Here is a 23183-nt window from a genome sequence, read left to right on the forward strand (position 1 = left end):
ACTCTTGTTTAAAAATTAAAGGGACACTGAACCCAAATTTTTTTTCTTTTGTGATTCAGATAGAGCATGAAAGTTTAAGCAACTTTCTAATTTACTCCTATTATCATTTTTTTTCATTCTCTTGGTATCTTTATTTGAAATGCAAGAATGTAAGATTAGATGCCGGCCCATTTTCGGTGAACAATCTGGGTTGTCCTTGCTGATTGGTGGATAAATTCATCCACCAATAAAAAAAAGTGCTGTCCAGAGTACTAAACCCAAAAAATGCTTAGATGCCTTCTTTTTCAAATAAAGATAGCAAGAGAACGAAGAAAAATTGATAATAGGAGTAAATTAGAAAGTTTCTTAAAATCAAATTCTATCTGAATGAGAAAAGAAAAAAATTGGGTTCAGTGTCCCTTTAACAAAAAAGTATCAAGGTGGGAACATACCACACATGCATACCAAATAACTTTATTTGAACATATTGGAAACATAAAAACTGTACTTATATTAATGCATAATCTGAACATTTAGTTCAATATCCCTTTAGAGACCCTCTTTATGTGACACCCTGTCTTCAAGCTATTTTTAATTTGTGTGTGTGTGCAAGTGTGTGCATTGGTTGACTGTTTTTTATGTTTAAAATATTTTCAATTAACGTTATTTGGTATACATGTGTGGTTTGTTCCCACCTTGATACTTTTTTGTTTAATTTTAAACAAGTGTAAGACTCTTTCTCTGTTGTGCAACATTTTTTGCATTTTTTAAAAAAAAAATATATATATATATAAATAAATTATTAACCCCTAAACCGCCATCCCCCCACATCGCAAAGCAATAAACTAACAACTAAACCCCCATTAAAATAAATTAAATATAAACTATATTAATTACCTTAAAAAAAATAAAACTTAACTGTAAAATTTAATTAAAACCTAAGCTTACATCACCAATGGGACCCGACAGGGGTGCCCTCTATCTCCATTGATATTCGCATTGGTAATGGAACCGCTTGCGAAGGCCATTAGGAGCAATCCAGAGATAGGCGGTGTTGCGATTGAAGGAACTATACAAAAAACTGCATTGTTCGCAGATGATTTAACTATTTTTCTCAGCGACCCTGTTCGGTCTCTCCCTGCCCTATTTAAGTTACTGGACTATTTTGGTCAATTGAGTTACTATAAACTAAACTTAAACAAAACCGAAGCTTATGCTGTTAATATGGCGGAAGATGCACTTGAGTCTTTAAAAGCGACATACCCGTTCAACTTGAGGATGGCGTACATTGGAACAAGCTACCTTGCCTAAGTCTTTATCACTTCCAGATCTTATTTGGCTTCCCAAGCATGTTAGACCGATATACAATATACAAAATAGTATCATAATGCACTCTTTGCGTTTTTGGGATAGACTACGCTCGCTGAAACAAATTGCCCCACATCCCTCTCCCATACACTCCTTGTCAGGGCTTTTCTTGGCCCTTAGAGACTCGCACCCACAATCCTGGCGTGAGTGCGGTATCACTTGCATAGCTGATCTGTTTCCCAGAGGCAAATTTATGGCCACATCTCATTTTATCTCGGCCTACAACCCTTCTCCCCTCTTGCATTTTGAATTCTGGAGGATCCGTAGCCTCTTAAAATCCTGGGGTTTTCTTGACTCTCCCCTTCGGGAGCCCACCGTATGGGAAAAGAGATGGGCGAGCAAAACCAAGATCCCTGGGGCGCTCACGATTTCTTATAGGGACCTGCTGAATTCTCCTCCTTTCTTCAAGTCAGCTTACATTATAGCTTGGGAAAGAGATTTAAAATTCCATGCTGACCCAGCTGACTGGGCCAAAGCGGCCACGCGAACTAAACAAGCGCTTCACTGCGTAACTCTTCTAGAGCTGTAAATCAAACTTTGCACCCAATGGCATCTTACTCCGCTTCGGTTATTCCAAATTTCTCACTCTAACTCTCCGTTGTGTTGGAGGGAGTGTGGGATCGCCAGCTCACATTTGGTGGGGGTGTCCGACATTACAACCATTTTGGACCACTATCCTAAACAAGTGCTCGGCGCTTGACCCCTTGATTGGCGATTCCCCGCAAACTTTGCTATTTCATATAGACATTAAGTCAAGCTCTATCTCTAATATTTTTTTAAGCATTTACCTATTCTCGGCAGCCAAGTTGGCAGTTGCTAGACTTTGGAAGCAAAAGACAGTTCCAAAATGGGCAGATGTAGTTAGGATCATGTCTTACTTTGAGCAAATGGAATGCCCAATATTCACTCAACAGAATAAGGTTGTCCTACACTCCCAAATCTGGGAATCCTGGAGATTGATAACAGACTCACCGGGTAGGCCCTAAAGAGGTACCCTATCCATCAGAAGTCTGGAATACCTAATATGTTCCTTAAGTATAATGAAGAAATGGTTAACACTGAGATCTTATACTAGAAGCATTTGAACATATATGACCCCCTTTTTTTTTTTTTTTTCTCTTTCTTTTCTCTCCTGGCTATCTTTCCCTCCTACCCTCTCCCTTCCATTTCTCTCCTTTCCCTCCTCTCTCCCTGCCACCCCCCTGTTCGGGCCACCTAGACCACTAGTAAGTACAGTATATTAAATATCTTGTAGGTACTGTTATTTGTCCTTCTTATTTACAGATACATGATACAACGCAAGACTAATGGAAAAAAATAATAATACTGAGGTCGCCTGTTGTTTATTGTTTTCATTCTGTATGCTTTCATGTATTGTTTGCATAGCATTGTTATGTACAATGAGCATCGGAATTGTTATTTTCATTTAGATGTCTGATCAGTACCTTGTTATTTCTTTTTTATGATTTTTGACCTCAATAAAAATTCATTTAAAAAAAACCAAAAAAAAAAAACCTAAGCTTACTCTAAAAAAAAATACATTAAAAAAAATAAAAAAACTAACATTACCAAAAAAAATCCCTACCCTTTACAAAAAATAAAAAAACTAACATTTACACACAAAAAACAATCATTACAAAAAAATAACAAAAGCTACCCTTACAAAAAATAACAAATGAAATTACCAATAATAAAAAAAATAATCCTTTTCTTATACCCCCCAAAATAAAAAATAAAAACTATTCATAGTAACATAGTAGATGAGGTTGAAAAAAGACTGAAGTTTATCGAGTTTAACCTATACAAATCTAATATACTTGCAAAAAGCTCCAGTTGAGCTTAAATTAATCCCACTAAAAGGGGACCCCATTTAATACAAGCAATCATATCCATGAATTTTGTTACTAGCCAAATGCACCCAAGCAATTTTTAAACGAATCTAGGGTATTGGCATTCACTACCTCTTTTGCTAATGAGTTCCACAATTTTATTGCTCTTATAGTGAAAAAATAGTTTTCATTGCTGGAGATTACATCTCCTTTCCTCCAACCTTAAATTGGGATCACTTGTCACAAACAATTTTCTTGGAATAAACAAAGCTTCTGCCATCTCTGTATATGGGCCTTGAATATATTTATATAAAGTAATCATGTGACCTCTCAAGCGCCTTTTTTTCTAGAGAAAACAGACCCAATGTGGCTAGCCTCTCCTCATAGCTTACATTCTCCATTCCCCTTATTAGCTTTGTGGCTCTTCTCTAAAATAGTTCTGCAATATCTTTTTATGTGATCGGTCCCCAGAACTGCACTCCATACTTAAGGTAAGGTGCTTTAATACATGCTAGTATCTTATTAGCTTTGAAGACGCTACCCTGCATTGTGCACCCATCTTTAGCTTATTATCTATTACTACTCCCAAATACATTTCCTCCTCTGTTTGGCTAAGTCTTGTCCCATTTAAATAATATATTATCTGCTTATTTTTACTTCAAAAATGTAGAACCTTGCATTTTCGTGTATTAAATATTTTCCATTTACCTGCCCATACTTCTAATTTTTGCAAATCCCTTTGTAACGAAAGTTCATCCTGATCTGACCTAATAACCTTACTCAACTTAGTATCATCTGCAAAAAAATAGAGATATCGCAATTTAATCCTTGCTCCAAGTCATTTAATAAAAATATTAAAAAGAACAGGGCCCAGTACTGATCTTTGGGGGACTCCGCTGATTATCTCCAATCTGAGTATAATCCATTCACTACTACTCATTGCTCCCTATCTTTTATACAGTTATTTATCCATGAGCTAACATTTTCAGCTATTCTCAGTCCCTTAATTTTGTGCATTAATCTCTCATGTGGCACTGTATCAAACGCCTTTGCAAAATCTAAGTATATCACATCAACTGATTCCCCTTTTTCTGTATTTTCACTTACTTCCTCTCCTCATAGAATCTAATTAGATCAGTTTGACATGATCTATTTCTCATAAAACAATGCTGATTTGAACTCATAGGGGCCTAGTTATCAAGCCGTCAACCTCAAATACGCTGTAATTCCGCAGCGTATTTGTGGCGAGGCTGATTCACCTTAGTTATCAAAGGCTAGAGACCGGCAAAAGTAGAATTTTGTGACGTAAACTTCGATCCGCCGGACTCAGTCCGACACAGATCGATTCTTACGTCACTCCAGATGTTCCGCACAATCTGACTACTTTTGCTAGTTATCAAAAAACTAGCAGGTACGCTCTGCACTTTTCCGGCCCAGTGTACCCTGGAGGCGGCGGATCCCATAGGAATCAATGGGAGACTGACCATAGCGAAAGTACAAGTTCGCTGCTGCCAGATATCCCATTGATTCCTATGGGAGCTGTCTACACCTAACACCCTAACATGTACCCCGAGTCTAAACACCCCTAATCTGCCCCCCTACAACGCCGCAACTAAATAAAGTTACTACCCCCTAAACCGCCACTCCCGGAGCCCACCGCAAGCTACTCTATACATATTAACCCCTAAACCGCCGCTTCCTGACCCCGCTGCAACTATAATAAATGTATTAACCCCTAAACCGCCGCTCCCGGAGCCCACCGCCACCTACATTATACCTAGTAACCCCTATCCTGCTCCCCCTATACCGCCGCCCTCTATAATAAAGTTATTAATCCCTATCCTGCCGATCCCGCACCTCGCCGCAACTAAATAGTTTAACCCCTAAACCGCCGCTCCCGGACCCTGTCGCAACCTATATTAAATTTATTAACCCCTAATCTGCCCCCCCTACACCGTCGCCACCTATAATACATTTATTAACCCCTATCCTGCCCCCCACTACACCGCCGCCACTGTAATAAATTTATTAACCCCTAAACCTAAGTCTAACACTAACACCCCCCTAAATTAAATATTAATTAAATAAATCTAAATAATATTTCTATTATGAACTAAATTAATCCTATTCAAAACTAAATACTTACCTTTAAAATAAACCCTAATATAGCTACAATATAAATAATAATTATATTGTAGCTATCTTAGGATTTATTTTTATTTTACAGGTAACTTTGTATATATTTTAACTAGGTACAATAGCTATTAAATAGTTATTAACTATTTAATAGCTTACCTAGCTAAAATAAAGAGAAATTTACCTGTAAAATAAAAACTAACCTAAGTTACAATTACACCTAACACTACACTATACTTTAATAAATTATTCCTATCTAAAACTAAATACTTACCTGTAAAATACCTGTAAAAGAATTATATTTATTTTACAGTTAACTTTGTATTTATTTTAGCTAGTTAGAATAGTTATTAAATAGTTATTAACTATTTAATAACTACCTAGCTAAAAGAAATACAAAATTACCTGTAAAATAAACCTAACACTACACTATCATTACATTAATTAAATAAATTACCTACAAATAACTACAATTAAATACAATTACATAAACTAACTAAAGTACAAAAAATAAAAAAGCTAAGTTACAAACAATAAAAAAAATAGGTTACAAACATTTAAAAAATATTACAACAATTTTAAGCTAATTACACCTAATCTAAGCCCCCTAATAAAATAGCAAACCCCCCAAAATAAAAAAATGCCCTACCCTATTCTAAATTAAAAAAGTTCAAAGCTCTTTTACCTTACCAGCCATTAAAAGGGCCTTTTGTGGGGCATGCCCCAAAGAATTCAGCTCTTTTGCCTGTAAAAGAAAAATACACCCCCCCAACATTAAAACCCACCCCCCACATTCCCCTAATCTAACCCAAACCCCCCTTAAAATAACCTAACACTAATCCCCTGAAGATCATCCTACCTTGGGTCGTCTTCACTCAGCCGAGCAGCGATGGAACCGAAGAGGAGATCCGGAGCGGCAGAAGTCATCATCCAAGAGGCGCTGAAGAAATCTTCCATCCGATGAAGTGATCCTCCAGTCGGCACTGAAGAAGTCTTCCATCCGAGCGATGTCATCTTCCAAGAGGCGCTGAAGAAGTCTTCTATCCGGGCGATGTCATCTTCCAAGAGGCGCTGAAGAAGTCTTCTATCCGGGTGATGTCATATTTCAAGCAGGGTCTTCAATCTTCATCCTGCTGACGCGGAACATCCTTCTTTACCGACGGACTACCGACGAATGAAGGCTCCTTTAAGGGACGTCATCCAAGATGGCGTCCCTTCAATTCTGATTGGCTGATAGCATTCTATCAGCCAATCGGAATTAAGGTAGGAAAATCTGATTGGCTGATTGAATCAGCCAATCAGATTCAAGTTCAATCCGATTGGCTGATCCAATCAGCCAATCAGATTGAGCTTGCATTCTATTGGCTGATCGGAACAGCCAATAGCATGCGAGCTCAATCTGATTGGCTGATTGGATCAGCCAATCGGATTGAACTTGAATCTGATTGGCTGATTCAATCAGCCAATCAGATTTTTCCTACCTTAATTCCGATTGTCTGATAGAATCCTATCAGCCAATCAGAATTGAAGGGACGCCATCTTGGATGACGTCCCTTAAAGGAGCCTTCATTCGTTGGTAGTCCGTCGGGAAAGAAGGATGTTCCGCGTCGGCAGGATGAAGATTGAAGACCCCGCTTGGAAGATGACATCGCCCGGATAGAAGACTTCTTCAGCGCCTCTTGGAAGATGACATCGCCCGGATAGAAGACTTCTTCAGCGCCTCTTGGAAGATGACATCGCCCGGATAGAAGACTTCTTCAGCGCCGACTGGAGGATCACTTCATAGGATGGAAGATTTCTTCAGCGCCCCTTGGATGATGACTTCTGCCGCTCCGGATCTCCTCTTCGGTTCCATCGCTGCTCGGCTGAGTGAAGACGACTCAAGGTAGGATGATCTTCAGGGGATTAGTGTTAGGTTATTTTAAAGGGGGTTTGGGTTAGATTAGGGGTATGTGGGTGGTGGGTTTTAATGTTGGGGGGGGTTGTATTTTTCTTTTACAGGCAAAAGAGCTGAATTCTTTGGAGCATGCCCCACAAAAGGCTCTTTTAAGGGCTGGTAAGGTAAAAGAGCTTTGAACTTTTTTAATTTAGAATAGGGTAGGGCATTTTTTTATTTTGGGGGGTTTGTTATTTTATTAGGGGGCTTAGATTAGGTGTAAGTAGCTTAAAATTGTTGTAATATTTTTAAAATGTTTGTAACTTATTTTTTTTATTTTTTGTAACTTAGCTTTTTTTATTTTTTGTACTTTAGTTAGTTTATGTAATTGTATTTAATTGTAGTTATTTGTAGTTAATTTATTTAATTAATTTAATGATAGTGTAGTGTTAGGTTTAATTGTAACTTAGGTTAGGATTTATTTTACAGGTAATTTTGTATTTCTTTTAGCTAGGTAGTTATTAAATAGTTAATAACTATTTAATAACTATTCTAACTAGCTAAAATAAATACAAAGTTACCTGTAAAATAAATATAATTCCTAAAATAGCTACAATGTAATTATTAATTACATTGTAGCTATCTTAGGGTTTATTTTACAGGTAAGTATTTAGTTTTAGATAGGAATAATTTATTAAAGTATAGTGTAGTGTTAGGTGTAATTGTAACTTAGGTTAGTTTTTATTTTACAGGTAAATTTCTCTTTATTTTAGCTAGGTAAGCTATTAAATAGTTAATAACTATTTAATAGCTATTGTACCTAGTTAAAATATATATAAAGTTACCTGTAAAATAAAAATAAATCCTAAGATAGCTACAATATAATTATTAATTACATTGTAGCTATCTTAGGGTTTATTTTACAGGTAAGTATTTAGTTTTAAATAGGAATAATTTATTTAAGTATAGTGTAGTGTTAGGTGTAATTGTAACTTAGGTTAGTTTTTATTTTACAGGTAAATTTCTCTTTATTTTAGCTAGGTAAGCTATTAAATAGTTAATAACTATTTATTAGTTATTGTACCTATTTAAAAAAAAATTGAAATTTGCCTGTAAAATAAAAATAAATCCTAAGATAGCTACAATATAATTATTATTTATATTGTACCTATATTAGGGTTTATTTTAAAGGTAAGTATTTAGTTTTAAATATGATTAATTTAGTTCATATTAGAAATATTATTTAGATTTATTTAATTAATATTTAAGTTAGGGGGTGTTAGGGTTAGTGTTAGACTTAGGTTTAGGGGTTAATAATTTTATTACAGTGGCAGCGGTGTAGTGGGGGGCAGGATAGGTGTTAATAAATTTATTATAGGTGGAGACGGTGTAGGGGGGCAGGATAGGGGTTAATAAATTTAACATAGGTTGCGGCGGGGTCAGGGAGCGGCGGTTTAGGGGTTAAACTATTTATTTAGTTGCGGCGAGGTGCGGGATCAGCAGGATAGGTGTTAATAACTTTATTATAGAGGGCGGCGGTATAGGGGGGGCAGGATAGGGGTTACTAGGTATAATGTAGGTGGCGGCGGTGTCCGGGAGTGCCGGTTTAGGGGTTAATACATTTATAAGAGTTGCGGCGGGGTCTAGGAGTGGCGGTTTAGGCGTTAATACATTTATAAGAGTTGCGGCAGGGTCTAGGAGTGGCAGTTTAGGGGTTAGTAACTTTATTTAGTTGCGGGAGGCTCCGGGGGTGCCGGTATAGGGGGTAGAACAGTGTAGTTAGTGTGGGTGCTTAGTGACAGGCTAGCAATAAAGCTGTAAAAAGCCGAAGAGCAGCGAGATCGGATGAGTGATAACTCTCACAGTCCGCTGCTCATCGCCCCGTACTTGGTGCGCGGCTTTTTGACAGCTTTTTTGATAACTTAGGCGAATTTTTGCAGGTCCGCGGCGGCGATGTGAGGCGAGCTTAGGCGGGCGTATTGAGCCGGCGAAGGCAGGTAAAGTAGACACGTTGATAAATACCCCCCATAATCTTGTTTACACAAATATGCTCATCAATATATCCCCTTTTAATCCCTTCAAATATCTTCCCCATTATTGATGTCAGACTAACTGGTCTATAGCTTCCTGGATCATCCCTGCTTCCCATTTTGATGAGTGGCAACACATCAGCTTTATGCCAATCCTGGGGTACTATGCCTGAGGATAATGAGTCTTGAAAAATTAAGAGTAGAGGTTTGTCTATAACAGTGCTAAGTTCCTGTAACACCCTTGGGTGTATTCCACCTGGGCCTGGAGTTTTATTTACCTTAATATTATCAATTTTTTTTATGATATCCTCTAGACATAACCCAGTTAATGGTATGGGCTGGCATGTTGTAGTTTGTTCCAAAGTATCCTCCATTGGTTCCTCTCTTGTGTATACTGAACAAAAGAACTGGTTTAGTACCTCAACCTTTTCCCTGTCACTGTTAATCATGCTACCCTCCATGCATTTTAATTGTACCTATATTGTTTTTGCTATTTATGTACTTAAATAACCTTTTAGGGTTAGACTTAGAATCCTTTGCAATTAATCTTTCATTTTAAATTTTGGCTAATTTTATTGCTTTTTTTGCCTGCTTTGTTACATTCCTTATAAATATGGTATGTTGAGTCTGTACTATTTTCATTGAATAAATTAAATGCCCTACGTTTTTTTCCGAATTTCTCTTAATACATTTTTATTTTGCCACATTGGCTTGGATTTTTATTTTTATAATCATATGGTATTTGTTGATATGTATATTTATTTAACAAAGTTTTACATGGTATCCATTTATCCTCTGTATTTTTATTAGAGAATACTTTGCCCCAATTTATGTTATTTAATGATTTCCTTAAATCATTGAATTTTGCTTTCTTTAAAGTAAAATTCTTAGTTAAACCTTTAAGACACTGCTTATTAAAAGAGATTTCGGGGGCGTGTCCGGGCTATGGTCCAAGATGGCCGCTAAATTAGGAGCTCTCTAATCCAATACTGCAATCCACCTGCAATTTGGACTTCAAAAAGCCATCCAGCAGGAATTTATATCCTAAAACATAGGGGACACTTTGCTGACTGGAACGCTATAAAAAAAAAAAATAGAAAAAAATTGTTGTTTGCAAAGCAAGAGGACTTCCTAAACTGGACAGCTGAGACTCACTGGTGGCCTCTACGGAGAGAGAGCTCAGCACCCCCCCGGGAAACCGGGTTAACAGAGAATATAGACATTCTCTTTCCAACCTTAATATTGAACATGGGGGATTTCTATGTCTCCCTACAAAAGCTGATGATCTCCTTTGAAAGCACAATGTGCGACAGATTTGACAGGCTTCAGGCCCGCATGGAGTCCGCCCACCTCAGGGAAATGGCACCCTTTCAGGAAGAAGGATCTATTGCAGGGCCGGATGATGCGGGTATGGACACACAACGGAGTATGTCTGAACCGCGTGAGAGAGGAGACCAGGACGGCACACAATCAAGCAAATGTAAGAAATCTTTGCCCTCTGCTGTGCCCCGGGAGGGAGCGGCCGGCCCTCTTGGGAATAGCAGGGAGAGTGGAGCACATGAGTTAGGCGATAAGGCCGGATGGTCCTCTGCCCCTATAAAAGGGATAGCAAGCTACTTGGTGTCCCCCGCACCCTCGCCATATTTGTTGGGCCTGATAAAGGCAAGCGGAGTATACTTCGCTAGAAATAGATCCTCGCAGCGGTGTCATGGATTTGGGGAGCGCCGGGCTACTTGTGGCTTACAGGCTATTGTGCAGCTCAAACTCTTCATCGGGCCAACTCATCTGGGGCAAATACAGTGCAGAGTTTGTGAAGAAAATGCTCGCTTGGCTGAAAGTATCCTCCTGAAGGGACTGGGTCTCTGCAGATCCGTCAGGGACGGTGTTGGTTAGCGGAGGAGGCTCGCCATTTTAGGTGTTGGGCTGAGTGATGGATACGCATCTAAGCATACTGCTAATAGTAATTAAGCACTCATCCTCAGACCAGGGGTCGGCTTGTTTTTCCTCCATGAGGGCTTATTTGTTTGTATTGGCACTTATGCCTTAACATTTTGTTTTTGTGTTTGTTTTTCTTTTTGCAGCTAAGCCTTGTTCCTCTGCGTATGCCCCTAAAACATGTTCAAACTACAAGATATGCCCCAACCTGGGATAAGGACTAGACTTTGTCGCAGTTATTAATTTAGTTTGGTGCTATGTATTTAGATAGGGACTCAGTTAATAGATCAGATGGGTGTTATAACTCCGAAAATGTTACATGATCTCTGTTATGCATATACCTTAATAATGTACATATTTATCTACAGGCTCTAATGATTGAGTGTTTAGGGCAGCAATAACCTTCATTAGAGTGTTATTCAGGGGACAAAAATGTTTTACTTTATGCTGGTCAGGTGTAATGGGTTTGGCATATCTATGAAGGGTAATCCACACCAACTATATAGGTTTCCTCCCCTTATGTATATTCTTGGCACACTGGATACTACTATATAACGTCTTAAATATGCCAGGGTTGCAGGGGTGGAGTCTCAGATCTTATGAACCCATGCTACCCACTAAACACACACATTCCTGGGTCTAGTACCGGCTAGTTAGGTTTGCTTACATATTTGCGTAAAGAGCCAGGTTTGTGGTTAAGTTTTTTAGTACAGATATGCCCCTCTGCCCAATAACAGTTTTGAATTTTAGGGCACTTTTGGCCCTCTGCTTGCGCTGCTATAACTACTAAACCTATTATTATCCTTGTAGTTTCATACAAGGTTTTAGAAGTCCATATTAGTGCCAACCCTTACAACACTAGGTACAATAATTCTAGCTTATCTCTGCGGCCTTGATGGGACCTATACATCTAACTGGAGCTTCACTAATACGTTGGGTCTTAGAGGGGCTCGCAACTTTAACCCCTACATTTACCTCACATTTTTCTTTCTCACCTGTGGGCCAGGAGTGGCCGCTCACTTTTAATGGAGGTTTACCATTATCAAGTTTTCACATATTTTCAGGGGGTTTGGTGTCAAAATATATATAAAATATGCTATTAATTTCTTGTGTTTGAATGGTTTATGTTCTGATGTAAAGGTATGGACACATTTCCTAATGTCTACCTCATGGTAAAAAATGAGATGCTTACTATTATTGCCCATGTGTAGAGTCTACTAACTGTTGTGTTAGGTTACTTGCTGCTACTAAGAGGTTAATGGTTTGATACCCTCACATAACTGTATAGTAATGTATCTACAGACTTAGGTACGTGGCTTTGGAGTGGAGTATCAAGGTCTCACAAAGTCTACCAATTTCCGTGTTAAGCCATTTAATTCATATCTTGATAGGAGGGTTATAGCTGTAACCTCAGATGTTAATGGGCACAATTTAATCTCCATGGGTATATACAGTTGCATTTATGGTATGGACATATAAGACCTAATTCTTTCCTTAGAGAGCTCTGTTACGAAATCTAGGTTGAATGATGATCACTTGTCATGTTACTTTTTTTGTCCATGTTTCCATGTTTATATAGAAAAAGAGGTACTGCATACGGCCTACTGTATTTCCTGTTGTGCAGGATCTCATATCGCTTACAGTTCTATGACATGCATGTGAAACACAAGATTTGATGTATGTATTTAGGCATGTTGCCGTGATATCGTATGATGTTATATGTATTTCATTGTTACCTCAATAAAAACTATTAAACAAAAAAAAAAAAAGAGATTTCAAATGTGACCATGTTATGATCACTGTTACCCAAATGTTCTTTGACTTCTATGTTTGATATTATATCTGTATTGTTTGATAGCACTAAATCCAATATAGCTTTACTCCTAGTTGGCTCCTCTATTAATTGTGACAAGAAGTTATCCCTGAGAACATTTAAAAATCTATTTTTCTTAGCTGAATTACTAGTTTTATTGGCCCAGTTTATATCAGGGTAGTTAAAGGAATAGGAAAGTCAAAATGAAACTTGCATGATTCAGATAGAACATGTCATTTTAAGACACTTTTACATCCACTTCTTTTTTCAAATGTGCTTCGTTCTCTTAGTATCCCTTGTTAAAAAATTAATATGCACATATCATACACTAGTGGGAGCTGCTGCTAATTGGTTCCTGCACACATTTGTCTCTTGTTATTGGCTAAATATATATTTTCAGCTTCCTGTCAGTAGTGCAATGCTGTCCCTTCAGCAATGGATAACAAGAGAATGAAGAAAATTTGATAATAGAATTAAATTGGAAAGTTGTTTAAAACTGTATGTTCTATCTTAATCATAAAAGAAAATATTGGGGTTTACTATCCCTTTAAAATCTCCCATAATTACAGCACTGTTATTAGCAGCCTTACCTATTTGCATTAGTAGTTGAGTTTCCTCCATGTCACTAATGTCGAGGGGCTTGTAGCATGTTCCAAGTAATATTTGTTTAGGATTTTTTTCCCCCCAATCTTTATTTCAACCCACAGGGTCTCTACATTGTCCCCTGTATCATCATAAATATAAGGTTAGGTTTAATATACATGCAGATTCCTCTACCCCTTTTATTATTCATGTCCCTCCTAAATAAAATATAACCCTCTAAGTTAACTGCCCAGTCATGTGACTCCTCCCACCAAGTTTCAGTTATACTGATAACGTCGTATTCCTCTTCTGCAACTAAGAGCGTCAGCTCCCCCATTTTACATGTCATGCTTCTTGCATTTGTTGTCATACATTTAATTTTCATGTGCTTTCTGCTGCTACTTGGTGTGCTTTAATCAATACTTTCTAATGTGACATTTCTTAAGTCATCCCTTTCATTAGATATTATAGGAGTGACATATCCACATAATGATCTCTCTGTTCTATTGTGTTCTAACTGACCCTCCCCCCTTTGCCTAGTTTAAAAATTAGAAGTGAAAGAGAGAGCGCCTAATGGTGTGATATCGTTTGAGATCAAATAGATATGATTACTATACACTTCCGCCAAATGGATACTCACAAAAGAGTCAGCACTCACAAGTAGTGCATACAGGCAGGCTGACCTTTGTACAGCAGTCAGTACGCTGAATCTGTCAGATTAGTGTTGTAGATCTGTTGTAATAAAAGAGGGAGAGAGCGCCTAATAGTGCAATATCGTCTGTACCAAAAAAGACACACAGAAAACAAGGGGGGCAATCAGGTGGATACTCACAAAAAAGTTGGCACTAACAAGTAGTGCATTTGAGCAGGCTGACCTTTAAACAGCAGTCAGTACGCTGTACTACTAGGATTTGTATCCCTCTGGCCAGTAGTATGATAGTTTGCAGATATTTGTAGATCTTGCTTGTCTTTGTCACCCAGATTTTCTGCACGATAAACGTCTATGGCACAGTGGTTCTGTGTTAACCAATGATCCTAGGAGAATAATGGAAGAACTCCAAAGAATACACCTGAAGCTGTGTGGTGGCTCAGAGTGTATATGGAACAATTTTCAGTCCAAATAGTGTTCATGGTATGGTATGAGTGTTGTATAAAGAGAAAGGTAGGTGTTAGATAGAAGTCATATCCTTAGTATCCATTTGGCGGAAGTGTATAGTAATCATATCTATTTGATCTCAAACGATATCACACCATTAGGCGCTCTCTCTTTCACTTCTAATATTACAGATTATCCGACTTACCACCGGCTTGGAGTGAAGCTGCCTGCCACATTTGCTGAATGTAACAGCGACTCTACTCAACGTTCATTCATTTATTTGTTTTGTCTGGACTTTTTTGTATAGCTTGATACTAATAACAACACGAATATAGATTTGTACTTTCCAAGTGGTGTATGAAAATATCACTTTTTGTGTTCACATTGTGTCACGACACTAAAAACACTTTTTAAACTAAGGATATGACTTCTATCTAACACCTACCTTTCTCTTTATACAACACTCATATCATACCATGAACACTATTTGAACACCCATTTATTCCAGCACTCACAATCACCACACAGAGTGAATAAACCCCCCCCTCCCCCATCTTTTGTGCACCCAATATTATTTTTGCGCACCCTATTGTATGTTTGTTTTAGCATATCTTTTTTCTCTCTCTAGTTTAAAAATAAATGATCTAAACGTGCTACCATCCTTTCCCCCAACACACCAGCACCCATGTCATTCAGGTGCAATCCATCCTTACTGTACAAATTGCACCCAAGTAAAAAGTCAGCCCAGTGCTCTAAAAAGTCAAACCCCTCATTTTTTTCAGCATGTTTTTAACCATGAATTAACAGACCTTAGCTCCTTCTGCCTTACTGAGTTAGCACACGGTACTGGTAATATCTCCTTAAATATTACTGTGGAGGTCCTTGCTTTAAGCTTGCTACCTAACTCTCTGAAGTAATTTTTTAGGACTCTCCATGTCCCACTAATTCCTTTATTAGCAGAAATATGTACCGTGACTGCAGGATCAGACCCACATCCCTCTAAAACTCTATCAATACGCTCCACAATATGCCTAACACTGAAAGACAGCAGACTGTTCTTTTTAAAGGGTCTGGATGACAAACTACCCTATCAACCTTCCTAATAATAGATTTTCCTACCACCAATTTCTTCCTCAGGCCTTGACTTGTATGCCCCTCTTCCATGACTGAAGGACTGTTAACTATAGTATGCCCCGCTACCATGTCTGAAGGACTGCCCACCATAGTATGCTCTTCTTCCACGACTAAAGGACTGTTCACTATACTAGGCAAAACAGCCCACTTATTCTACAAATAAACTACCAATAGCCCTTAAAGGGCCTTTTGTAGGGCATTGCCCTAAAGCGAACAGCTCTTTTGCATAAAATAAAAGAATTACCCCTTAACATTTACAACCCCCACTCCCAAAAATAAAAAAACTAGCTAAAAAAAAAACTATCCTTTGCTAGGGATTGGCGAACGTGTTTATATCCCAATTCGGATGTTAGAACGAATGTTATTGTAGAAATTCGATTTACATATTAGAATGTTGATAAGAACGAATATTCTTAAAATTTAGATTTTTGAATGTTATTTACAGTTTTTGAATGTCACATTCGAATTTGAATGTCACATTCGAATTCGAATGTTACATTCGAATTCGAATGTTACATTCGAATTCGAATGTTAAATTCGAATGTCACATTTGAATTTGAATGTTACATTCGAATATCACATTCAAATATTACATTTATAAAACACAATTGTAGACTAGAAACACTATTTCGAATGTCACATTCAAATCGAATATCACATTCGAATCGAATATCACATTCGAATCGAATGTCACATTCGAATCGAATGTCACATTCGAATCGAATGTCACATTCGAATTCGAATATTACATTTATAAAACACAGTATTAGACTAGAAATACTATTTCAAATTTGAATGCCACATTCGAATTCGAACATCACATTTGAATTCGAATATTACATTTTGAAATTGAATGAATACATAGCTAAACATTCTATTATTCGAACAAATATTTTCAAATTTTATTGAAAAATTCGAAAACGAAAATTAAAAAATAGAATGTTAGAATGTTATATAAACATTTGAAATTCGATTTGAAAGAACGAATGTATAAAAATTTGTTTTAAATTTTGAATTTTTAGAAACATTCGCCCATCCCTACCCATTGCCCAGAAAACTCATTTGGATGGGCTTTGCCCTTCAGCTCTTTTTCTGCCCATAAAAAATAAAAAAAATCCTATTATTTAAAAAAATATATATAGCTTTCATCCTATTGGCTGATTTGAATTTGGAGAATCAGGAATGCAAGGGTACCCCTATATAAAAGGCTGGAGACCACATGAAGAGGGAGCTCCGTGTCGATTGGCCGAAGAGGACCGCCGACATCACTGCTGCCACGGGATGAAGATAGAAGATGGACCGCGGCCAAGAAGAAGATGGACCCATGATGGATGAAGATGGAGTACCGCCGGGATGAAGATGGATAATTGGTGAGTACCAGTTTTGTTTTTTGTTTTATTTTTTATGTTTTTTTTTATTATTTTGGGGGTGGGTATGTTAGGGTGTATTTTTTTATGCAAAAGCTGTTTGCTTTAGGGCAATGGCCTATAAAAGGCCCTTTTAAGGGCTATTGGTAGTTTATTTGTAGAAATACATTTTTTAGGGGTGTTAGAATAGAAATATTTTTTTATTTTTTTGTAATTCTGTTAGTTATTTTTTGTAATGGTAGGTTTGTTTATGTAAATGTTAGGTTTTTTTATTTTTGGTAATGTAAGGTTTTTTTTTTTAAGTAATGTTAGTTTTTTTTTTAGTGTAAGTTTAGGTTTTAATTTAATTTTAAAGGTAAGTTTTTATTTGTTTTAAGATAGTAAGTATAATTTTTATTTAATTTATGTGTATTTTAATTGGGGTTAAATTAGGGGGTGTTAGGTTAGGGGGTTTAGTTTTTTAATTTGCGTTGTGGGGGGATGGCGGTATAGGGGTTAAAGGGACAATCTAGGCCAAAATAAACTTTCATGATTCAGATAGAGCATGTAATTTTAAACAATTTTCCAATTTACTTTTATCACCAATTTTGCTTTGTTCTTTTGGTGTTCTTAGTTGAAAGCTTAACCTAGGAGGTTCATATGCTAATTTCTTAGACCTTGAAGGCCACCTCTTTTCAGAATGCATTTTAACAGTATTTCACGACTAGAGGGTGTTAGTTCACATATTTCATATAGATAACACTGTGCTCGTGCACGTGAAGTTATCTGGGAGCAGGCACTGATTGGCTAGACTGCAAGTCTGTCAAAAGTACTGAAATAAAAGGGCAGTTTGCAGAGGCTTAGATACAAGATAATCACAGAGGTTAAAAGTATATTAATATAACTGTGTTGATTATGCAAAACTGGGGAATTGGTAATAAAGGGATTATCTATCTTTTAAAACAATAAAAATTCTGGTGTAGACTGTCCCTTTAATAGTTTATATAATTTGCACTGTGGGGGGATGGCGGTTTAGGTGTTAATAATTTATTTAGATCATTTGCATTGTGGGGGGGGGGGTGGCAGTTTAGGGTTTAATAGTTTTATTTAGTGTTTGCTATGTGGGGATGGCGGTTTAGGGGTAAATAGTGTAGTATATGGGTGTAAGTGTACTTTGTAATGTATTTTTGTTGTGTTTTGTGCAACTTTTTTATAACGGAATACACTTTACCAGAGCTGTTAGATGGAGGTATGGATTGAAACAGAAAAGACTATTGCGCTAGCACAATGGCGATTTCTCCTGACTTATAATATCAGCTGAAGAAAAATGGATCGCAAAATCGCTGTTGCTCTAGTGCAAAGTCTGTTGCGCCTCACTTGTAATCTTGCCCTTAGTGTAGCGGATCCCAGAGCCTGCACTAAACTGTCTTAAGTATAAACAGCATCCCAGCACAAAGGGTTTAACCCAGAACGTGACCAATATAAATAGGCCAAGCAAAGTCATTCAGACAGAGTCAGCAACAAGCTGACAGAGAAAGTACCAAATCACAGTCCAAAAGGAATGGTCAGTTCAGGCAGTAGGATCAAAAACCAGATGGATGATAAACAGCCAAAATCACAAGACAGGAGAATAGTCACAAAAAGCCAAGGGTCAAGGAATCAAAACAGAAGTCCAAATCACAATCCAGAAGAGAAGTAGAAGCCCAGGCAAGAAGTTGGTACACAGAAGGAATTCTCAGTAGAAGTAATCACACCAAGTAAGAATCCAATACACAGCTATAGCCATAAAGCAGGAAGCTGCTTAAAAAGGCTGCTAATTAGGTAACTGCCTGCAGGCAGATGGAGCTAGAGAGCCAGCCAGGGCAGACAGTAGGTTTCGGCCATCTATACACAGATCCAGAATTCTCCAGTGGCTCAAGAAGACAGACAAATGGCCAGGAGGTTTCAAGATCAACTCTGGATGCCCTCAAACAAAAGGCGAAAAGATGTCTGACCGTGACAGCAACACTATTAGAACTTTATTGTTACTTGCATTGGATTATAATAAGTCATACAAACACGAAGTAAAAATTAGGTAAACATTAAAGTAGTTTGATGAAAACAGTGCAGATTCTTACCTGCAATAGATCACATGACTTCTAGCAACCATGAATTACACATACATGTTGCCTACACATATTTCCTTGAACCTCTTTCATTTTTATTTTTTGTTTAGTTTAAGATTCTGTATTTGTGACTGTGAGAGGCTGAGTTGCAAAACATCTACATTATTTATTATGCACGGGAAGTGCATATTACTTTCTATATAGCTTTAGAACAGTTCTGCTTTAGTAGATAGAATCCTTATCGAGCTGACAGCTAGGTACCTACCGATCTGATTGTGGGTGCTGCTAGCTGGTATTTTGGTGAGACCCTACAAAAGCTATTTGAATAAAGCTGTAGAGCTCAAACTTTATCACCAGTCTAGTGGGAGAACCAAACTGAACCCAAGATTCCGCTCTGTCACCATTGATGCAAGTCTTGCTTCAGAGCCAAAATACATTGCTTCCCTTGGATCTCAGAAGCTAATCACTTTAACAATGGGGTTGTCACCTGCCTACTTGAGATTTGTAAGAACAAAATCAGACTTTCTTTTATTTGACCCCCAGAAAAATGCATCACTGGAGGAAAAGCTTTACTGGGACCAACCAATAAACCAAGAGTCAAAACTATGTGATGAAAGAAACCTCCCTCCTTTTCTGGAAGATATGCTGCCCTCTTAGTGGCCTGCAAAAGAGCAGTTGATACTGAAGGAATCTTTCCATAACAAATTTAAAAATATAACTTTAACAAAGAGTACCATAGATCTGCTGTACAGATTTGCCAATTGCTCAGATTTACATCTGATTTTTGGTTTAAATTCTTTGCTGCACAGGGAACATGGGACAGCTCAAATGCAAAGTTACTCATTGATTATTGCACCTCAAGCAAGTATAACCTTTCTTGGGAACTAGGTAATGAACCCAACAGCTTCAGGAAAAAGTCTAAAATTTATGTTGATGGCTACCAGCTTGGCAAAGATTTTTTAATGTTACATGAACTTCTCAGCTATTACAGTTGCTACAGAAACTCAGGGCTTTTTGGTCCTGATATTGGGCAGCCTAAAAAACAGTCTCAAAAGATGTTACAAAGTTGTTTAAAAACTGGAGGTAAATTCATCAATTCAGTGACTTGGCATCACTATTATGTTAATGGTCAGACTGCCAGCAAGGAGGATTTTCTCAGCGCAGATATTTTGGACACTCTAATACCAGAAGTACAAACTGTGTTCCAGATAATTGATAACACAGTGCCTGGGAAGTTAGTATGGCTGGGAGAAACTAGCTCAGCATATGGAGGGGGCTCATCTGGATTGTCCAATACCTTTATTGATGGTTTCATGTTGCTAGACAAATTGGGAGTGTCTGCTAAATTGTGAATTAATGTTGTCATGAGACAAGCACTTTTTGGATCTGGATCATATAATCTTGTGGACTCTGACTTTGAACCCTTACCTGATTATTGGCTGTCTCTACTTTATAAGCAGCTGGTTGGGTCAATTGTCTTGAATGTTCATTTTAATGCTGCCAAATATATTGATGAAAAGAAACTTCGGGTTTACAGTCATTGTACCAACATTAACAATTCAAACTACAAAGCAGGGGATGTTACACTCTATGCGCTTAATGTGCACAATGTAATTCAGGAGATGCAGCTGCCAAGCACTTTATCTGGAAAGTATGTAGATGAATATCTACTTGAACCCTTTGGGGATGACCTCCTATCTAGATCTGTCCTTCTGAATAGCCAACTGTTAAAAATGGTGGATGACAAGACACTGCCAACATTACATGGAAATCAGTTGGAAACCGGATCTTCTCATGTGCTTTCTGCTTTCAGTTTTGGCTTTTTTGTTATAAGAAATGCAAAAGCTCCTGGTTGCCTATAAGAATATATACATATATTGCTTTAAATGCACTTTCCTTATATTCTCAATTCTGACATCAGCTATCATGTGGAAAAATGTTGTTTCATCAAATTGACAAAATACAGCTTTGTTTCTTTTATTGACAGAAGTATCTTGAAAGTAATTTATCACAATGCAATCAAAATTTAAAGGGACAGTCTACACCAGAATTTTTATTGTTTTAAAAGATAGATAATCCCTTTATTACCCATTCCCCAGTTTTGCATAACCAACACAATTATAATAATATACTTTTAACCTCTGTGATTATCTTGTATCTAAGCCTCTGCAAACTGCCCCTTTATTTCAGTTCTTTCGACAGACTTGCAGTTTAGCCAATCAGTGCCTGCTCCCAGATAACTTTACGTGCACAAGCACAATGTTATCTATATGAAATACGTGAACTAACACCCTCTAGTGGTGAAAAACTGTTAAAATGCATTCTGAAAAGAGGTGGCCTTCAAGGTCTAAGAAATTAGCATATGAACCTCCTAGGTTAAGCTTTCAACTAAGAATTCCAAGAGAACAAAGCAAAATTAGTGATAAAAGTAAATTGGAAAATTGTTTAAAATTACATGCTCTATCTGAATCATGAAAGTTTATTTTGGCCTAGACTGTCCCTTTAATTTGCATACAATATGCTGATAGTTAACTCTTGCCTTTTGTGAAATATTGTGTTTAAACTAATTAAAAATATAATTGGTTTTCTCAGGTAATTCATTTTGATTCAAATATAAAACAGGGCAATCTAAATTTGTTAGCCGACAACAAAATACTTGTCTGAATCCGCCATTGAAGGGATATGAGACCCAAAGGTTTTCTTTCATTATTCGGATAGAGCATGCAATTTTGGCCAACTTTCTAATCTTTCCCGATTCCATTTTTTTAATTCTATTTTTATCCTTTGTTGAAAAGCAGGGAATTATGCTGAGGAGCCTGCCCATTTTTGGAGCGCTATATAGCAGCGGTTTTGCAAAAATGTTAACCATTTACAACAGTACTAGATGGCAGCATTATTTACTGCCATGTATCTATTCAACACAAAATATCATGGGAACTAAGCAAATGTGGTAGAATAAGTAAATTGGAAACTTTTTTGAAATTGTATGCTCTGTCTGAACCACAGGAATTTTTTGGGTTTCTTATCCCTTTAACATGTCAACATGCCAGCAGAATTATTTGTAAATACTATGGGAACATACTTAATAATGTAACAATAATATTTACATTTATTGTTCATTATATATCTATACCTGTATTCAAAATGCATAAAATTAGGGCTTTATCATATTTAGAGGCATATACAGTTAATTATAAGGTGCTAGTTTTAAGGGTTATGAAGCACAAAATGGTTCCCAGGGACTGTCCGGTGCCACCCATATGTTGACTTCTGCTCAACCTGCCAAAGCACAGCCAACCCAACCCAAAATATTGTGCAGTACGAATTATGCATTGTAAAAATTAAGCAAAGGAAAAGGAACAGCCGCACTAATAAGGCACCAAGGAGAAGGGCTGATAAAAACAAAAAATTATTGGAACAGTTTAAAATAAGGTATGTGGCAGGCAAACAAGGATGTTTGCCTACCACATACCTTATTTTAAACTGTTCCAATAAATTTTTGTTTCTATCAGCCCTTCTCCTTGGTGCCTTATTAGTGCGGCTGTTCCTTTTTCTTTGCTATTTTTATCATGGTCCTCCTGGCCGTTTTTACAGATTAGCAACCCCATAGCTAAGTCTGGATGGACTATTCCAGTCACTGCTCATTTTTGTCACAAGCCTCGTTTTGGGATCTGCAGCAGTGGAGAGTGTGTTTGGAGATTGTAAAAATTAAACAAATTTAAAAAAATATACTCAAGAGGATTCCAAAGGGCATGTTCCTAAACTGAAAACAATTTCAAATTTTGCTAAAATAAATACAGTTTTAAGCACAAAATATTGTGAGTGCAGATCTTTTCCACTAAAGTGTTTAATTGCAGATGCGTGTCTAAAAATTATTTTAATGTCTTTTTAATTACACAGTGTGTGGGTTTAATGGGACAGATACCGGTTTGACTGCTTTCAGAAATAGAGGCC

The 23183-nt window shown here is 37.2% G+C and overlaps 1 pseudogene; it reads left to right on the top strand.

Annotated features, from left to right (window-relative positions):
* Positions 1–10466: 10466 nt before the first annotated feature.
* LOC128640720 (heparanase-like) lies at positions 10467–21091 on the top strand (annotated as a pseudogene).
* Positions 21092–23183: the final 2092 nt, after the last annotated feature.

The sequence above is a fragment of the Bombina bombina genome, chromosome 10 (genome assembly GCF_027579735.1).
Source record: "Bombina bombina isolate aBomBom1 chromosome 10, aBomBom1.pri, whole genome shotgun sequence".
Classification (NCBI taxonomy): Eukaryota; Metazoa; Chordata; class Amphibia; order Anura; family Bombinatoridae; genus Bombina; species Bombina bombina.